This window comes from Grammomys surdaster, unplaced genomic scaffold (assembly GCF_004785775.1).
Source record: "Grammomys surdaster isolate TR1022 unplaced genomic scaffold, NIH_TR_1.0 125024, whole genome shotgun sequence".
Lineage (NCBI taxonomy): Eukaryota > Metazoa > Chordata > Mammalia > Rodentia > Muridae > Grammomys > Grammomys surdaster.
The window spans coordinates 478,919-485,638 of record NW_021619940.1 but is presented as its reverse complement, the minus strand read 5'-3'; the positions used below and the strand labels follow the sequence as shown (position 1 = coordinate 485,638).

The 6,720-nt window shown below is 37.4% G+C and overlaps 1 pseudogene; it reads right to left on the bottom strand.

Moving 5' to 3' along the window:
• Nucleotides 1-3,743: 3,743 nt before the first annotated feature.
• LOC114636892 lies at nt 3,744-4,374 on the bottom strand (annotated as a pseudogene).
• Between the last annotated feature and the right edge of the window lie 2,346 nt (nt 4,375-6,720).

Here is a 6,720-nt window from a genome sequence, read left to right as displayed (position 1 = left end):
TGTTTAATGTTCAGAATTAGAAATAAAGATGGTTTAGAAAGATAAAAGTGATTTTTACAGATTACATGTATTTTTTAAGCATCTTTCTTATTTTTTATTCAAATCTGAGAAACAAAATATTTTGTTATGTCTTTTCTTATTTGGCTCTATGTTTTTAATACTTGTACTGCTATGTCTTGACTTTGGAGGAATATTATGTATTGGCTTCTAACCATTTAAGATAAATATTCAGATTTCTTTTTACACACACACACACACACACACACACCACCCTACTCTTCTTAATTAGTTATATTTTGTTAGCTCAATATTTTATTTCAATTACAAATATTGGTCAATGAAATGCCATGTAGTTACTTTGACCATAACCTTTGCATATTTTGCTGTAATTTTAGAAATTCACTTCCTTAGGCTGTTGGAGAAAATGCTATTATGAACAAAAGTTTACAAACAGCTCTTTAAGACCCTGCTTTCAATACTTCTGTATACATATCCAGCATCACTAGGAGCTCTCATAAGAAATACTTTTAAGAACTAGATTTGTACCATTTTTTGAGGTAATTTTTCTTTTATTGAACATTCCTTAAAACATTTCCAGTCTTAATCCAGTGAGATGGCTCAGAGGCATAAGAAATCGTCAGTCTGCAGGGTCTACATGATAGAAGGAAAAAAATTAATCCTGCAGGTTATATATCCTCTGACCTCTGCACAAGCAAACACACATGTGTGTACATATCCACACAAAATAGGATTTTTTATTTTGAAACGTTTTATTTTTAAATCCAGTATTATAGTATACTCAAATCAACGTTAAGAACTAAAGTTAACCTGGAGGTCCCACTTGCACAAGGACAGATAATATCCTGGAATGCTGGGAGCTCTTGTTCATGTAAGAGGACAAGTCACATGCTTTCACTTCAGTAAACAAGGTTGGCTGCCCTAACTGCATAGGATGTGCTTGGTCACAGATGAGGGGAGGTACATAGGCAGGAAGTATGTCAGGATGTATGCTTGTCCCTGATTGCACAACAGCAGGAAGTGCCATAGCCTTGTGGTTCTATGTTTATGAGCATCTGACTAACATAATTCAGTGCCATTCTCTGGGAGTGCCCAGTATGGACCTGGCCAGTATCCATCTCCCTGGCCAGTATTAAGGAAAGCTTGCTTTAACTGAATAGATGTGGATTTGATCTTTCTCATCACATTTTTCAATATTTTTAGCATGAAAAGACCCATGTATGATACCAAAGATACATTCCATGCATATCACTTATTGTGTAAATATTACTCAAAAATGATGGTTTAGGTTCTATATTATGGGTTTTGTTGATCAGGAATCCAGCTGTCATTTAGCTAGGTTTTCTTATTTAGGGTCTTAGGGGGACATCCAATCAAGGTATGAGAGGGACTTCCATCTTCTGGGGGCACAGAGAGGAATGCCTCATCCAGTTTTGCTTCAGTCATTTGACTCTTGGCAGAATTCAGTTCTTTGAGGGCTGTTTACCTGCAGTGTTCCTGGTAGAGATACCTACAGTCTTTGACACTTGCCCTCTCTCCCAGTAAGACAGCTCTCAATATGGCAGCTTGCTTTATCAGAGTGAGAAAGTAGAGTCAAAGAGCTCCCAAATTCACCCTCTTTCCTAAGCTAACCTGGAAAATGGCCTCCTATCACCCTTTCCAGAGATTATTAGTTATGAGTAAGTCTCTTGGCCCAAATCACATTTAAATGAAGTCAAATTACATAAGAATATGAATACAAAGAACCAAGATCACTGGGACTCATTTTAGAAGTTGCTCCCCAACGTGAGTACCCACAGAACTTTATAAAAAGGCCTGAGCTTATTATTTCCAAGTTAATGTTTTTCAAAGTGTATTAATGTGCTAGTCACTAGTCTAAGTACTTTGAATACATTAACACATTTGATTCTCACAATAGCTCTAAGAGGAAAGCATTATTATCATCTCTATTTTACATATGAATAATCTGAGGATTTAAATTTAAGCAATTTAAATTTAACTGCTCAAATAATCTGCTGAGGGCTTGCAGCAGGCACTAAGTTAAACTATGAGGGAAACCCTGCAGACTGGCTCCAGAATCAACTCTTTCCCACAACACTTTCCTATTTAAAAAAAATAGATACACAAATAGCTGTAGCTGGATATAGACAGTGTGAATGGCCCATCAAATAAACCATTTCAGAGGAATCTCATTCCTTCTGAACTTTTCATGGTAGTGCCATAAAAAAAGGACAAGATGATAAATATCTCTCTACTGACTTTAATTTTTATAAACATTCTTTTCCTGGAAAAAGTTATGACTAGAGAGACTTGAGTAACATACCATAAGTCACCACATAGAATATTGCTTTATCATATTGTACCATAAATGTTGGCTTGTATCATTCTCAAAAATATGTAATTACTGTCCATTCTTGAGCTTCACTTCAGCATTCATATTGCTTTTTTTCTTTACTATGATAGCCTTATGGGTGATTATTTTTATTTCTATTTTCTTCTTTTTTTAATTTTTATTTATTTATATTTATTTTATGTATGTGAACACTGTAGCTGTCTTCAGACACACCAGAAGAGGGCATCAGAACCTATTACAGATAGTTGTGAGCCACCATGTGGTTGCTGGGAATTGAACTCAGGACCTCCGGAAGAGCACTCAGTGCCTTTAACCACTGAGCCATCTCACCAGCCCCCTATTTCTATTTTCTTAACTCTAGAAGCCATACAGCCCTTCTGAGTGCTTGAAACATCTGGGTAAGATTTTATAAAGTCAGTGTTTTGCTTTGTAGCATTAGATATTTTGTAAGATAGATAGTGTTTTCAAATGCCTTGACAGACATTGTCAAGTCTTATGCCAGCTTCTTACCTGTTCCCTTAAAAATGCCTACAGAAGCAGGGCATGACAGCTTACTCCTTTAACCCCAGAACTCTAAAGGAAGAGGAAGATGGATTTCTGCAAGTTCCAGGCCAGCCAGGGCAACATACAAAGACACTGTATCTTAGTTAGGGTCTTATTGACATGAAGAAACACCATGACTGAGGCAGCTCTTATAAAGAAGAATATTTAATTCGAGCTGGCTTACGCTTTCAGAATCACTTTCCACTACCATCATGGTGGGAAACAAGGCAACATGCTGGCAGACATGGTGCTGAGCGAAGAGCTGAGAGTTCTGTATCTTCGACAGTCAGAAAAGACAGTGAGAAGGAGACTGTCTTCCACAGACAACCAGGAGGAGGGTCTCTTCCACACAGAGCAGAGGTTGAACACAGGAATCCGTAAAGCCCACCTACACAGTGACACACTTCCCCTAACAAGGCTACACCTCCTCCAAAAAGGCCACACCTCCTAATAGTGCCATTCCTTGTGGGCTAAGAATATTCAAACTAGCACACACTGTCTCACACTGTCTCAAAAAAAAAAAGAAACAAAAGATGAAATAAAATGCCTATGTAAATAGAAGACTTATTATAAAATTAGGGGCACATAGCAATAGTTATGAAACCATTTTCCACATAAGACTCTTTGAAAATTTTCCATTTACTTTATTGATATGTAATAACATCAAAAGCTTAAGGAAACAATAAATAACAATATTACAGTATTTTTTTTTAACTAGGCAAAGACTTTTACTCACCTTTTCCAAACTTTATTCCCAGGCTTTTTCAGCTTAATTTGCCGCAAAGAATGAATTAGATATAAGCGAAAACTGAAAAGAGCTGCACTGTCCGGGGGCTTGGGCTTAAAAATATTAAAGATCTAGATTTTATCAGATCCATAATAAACAAAAAATTTTTAAAAAGCAGTCATGATATAAAATAGCAGCTCCTGTAACTTCTGCAAATGTCACCTTCTTCAGAAGTTGCTTCCATTCAGTTTGCCTCATTCTTAGAAGCCTCATCAACATTCTCCACCAGATCTGGAACTTCATCATCATCATCCTCTCCAGGAGCAAGTGGTGCTTTTCCATCCACAGATTGTTTGGGCAGAGCTTCGGCCAGTCTCCTTAAGCTAGTCAGACTGTCTGCACCGAGCTGGTTTAGGATGCTGGGAAGCATGTCTGTCAGCTGCTTTGTCTCAGCGTGGCCTGGAATGATGAAGGTGTTTGCTGCCAGAGACGCCTGAACTTTAGGGTTGTTAAAATGGATCACTGTTCCTTGGTTTGTAAACATGTTCACCTCTTCAATACCAGACATATTGTTTACCCCTAACTTCTTTAAGGAGAACTGCAGCTTGTTATCGTCTGCTGTGGCTGTTCTGTGAACCACCTTCTTCTTTCTACGAGCAGTTCCTTTCCCACCATTGCGCACTTGTGCCTGCAGTTTGGCAAGTTTTTCCTGGTTCATGATCGTTTCTTTCATCTTGTCGGAGTGTAAATGGGACCGAGCTGGGATCTAAGGTTCACGCTCAGGGGGTCTCGGGCAGACCAGCTAAGATAAGGCACACACACACACGCGGGCTACAGTATTGTTAATATAGCATAATTTTAAATATATTCTTCCACATTTTGGCATAGTTTATGGCTTATTTGTCTTATAATTTACATAAATAAAACACAATTGTATAAATGTATAAAACACAATATGTTTACCTAGTAACCTGAAAGAAGATATGTGTTTCTAGTTCTTGGCTGTTAGGAAACAATGCTATTGACATTAGTGTGTGTGTGTGTGTGTGTGTGTGTGTGTGTGTGTGTGTCCATAAATTCCATTGCCCTGATTTAACAGAAATCTAGGTGTAGCTTTTCTGAGTGACATGACAAAAATGAATGCTTATTTTTGCAGGCACCTGTCAAACTGACCAAGGTTGACAAGGCTGACCAGTGCTGTGGTGGCACTCACACCTTCACTCTCAGCACTGATGTGTTCTACTTGAATGAAGCCATCTTGGCTTTATCACCAACGCTTGGCTTTATCAAACTATTAATATCTCACTTAGCCATTCTAGAAAGTGTAAGATGGTATCCTCATGTGACTGCAACTTGTACTTCTCTCATGATAAATAACATTAAGTAATTTTTAAGTGAAAACTGACCATGGTATACCTTTTCCAGGAAGTGTCTGTTTGGGGAATTTTGAAATACTTTTAAAAAAAATCAATATACTCCAGAATTCACAAAATTAAGTACAGCATTTGGGAACATTTACTTTGTTACTGGACTATTAGAAGATAGGCGTCATGTAGTAAAGCAAGAATATCAAAATAGGATCATCTTTGGGGTCAGCTGACACACTGTAAAATTTCACTGTAAAATTCTTTAATGTTTTGCCAGTCTGGAGGTTATCACAGACTGACATGTCAGCTTAGCAATCATCACTCTTTACAGCTTCTTCTTTGTAACTATGAACTATAATCCTCCTTCTCATGATCTAGAATCAGCTCTCCAGGGACTAGACCACATTCCCAGCATCAGTATACAAGCAGGCAAAAAAGCACTTGAGCATTTACAGGCGGCTTACCAAATATACCAAAAAGTAAAAACAAACAAACAAACAAACAAACTCATAGGTTTTAAATGTTAGTGCCTAGCCATTCAATTTTAAGCTAATCATTATCTTTTCATGATAAAAAATGCATTTGTTCTTATTTAACTTTTTTAATCCTTTCTTTCTTTTGGCACCTTTTGTCTTTCCTCAACATATTGAAGAAACTTTTAGAAGAATGGGTTTTTTTTGAGATTTTCATACACATTTACAATGTGTTTTGATTAAATTCGTCAAACTCCCTTCACTATAACTACACTTATAACTTCATCTTTACCCTCCTGTTTTACAATTAAGCATTATGACATGCCAAAGCTCCATTATGCCACCACAATGCCACATTATGACATCAAAATAATCCATTGTGACATCACAATGGTCTATTGTGTTATCACAGTGCTGCACGGTTTTGTCACAGTGTTGAATCATAACATCACAATGTTCCACTTTGACAACAGTGTTAAATTTTGACATCACAGTGCTCCATTGTGATATTACAATGTTTATCATGATATCACAACTCAGAACTGAGCCATCATGATGTCCTACTGAGTCATCGCAAATGCCTATTGTCACATCACAGTTCCCTATTGTGACATCACAATGTTCCATTATATGCTGCAAGCCTGACCAAGCATTGGTTCCCTCTAGAAGACAGCCAAAGGGGTGGAGCATTGGCAGAGGCAAAACTTAGTTTTGCAAGAGTAAAAGGTGCTTATTACTTAACATTTACCTGTCTTGACTCTTATTCTGAGGCCAGAAGCTGCAGGCCTCGGGCAATTAACATCCTATTGCTAAACAGGGTTTTGTGTGTGTGTGTGTGTGTGTGTGTGTTAAGTAAAGAGGCTCACAACTCACCACCTCCCTCCCCCGATCCTAGGCCTGAGACTACGAGTTTACTGACTCCTTGCCAGCTAGAAAAAGTTGCAGAAAGAAACGAGAGAGAGAGAGAGAGAGAGAGAGAGAGAGAGAGACTCTAGCCTTTATTTCTAAGAGAAAGAAAAAGGGGGAACTAACATTCTACTGATCTTAAGAAAAAACTGACTGATCATTGTTGTTGTTCTCAGTTCTTATATTTTCTCAGAATACAAGATTGCATGGTATCTCAGGCATCTTCTTTTTCAAAAGTTTATAACAAATCCAAAAATAAATTCAAATCCTAAATTGAATAAGAAGCAACAATTAAGATGTTTATATGTGTTTCTATTAAGAGTAGTTATCTAA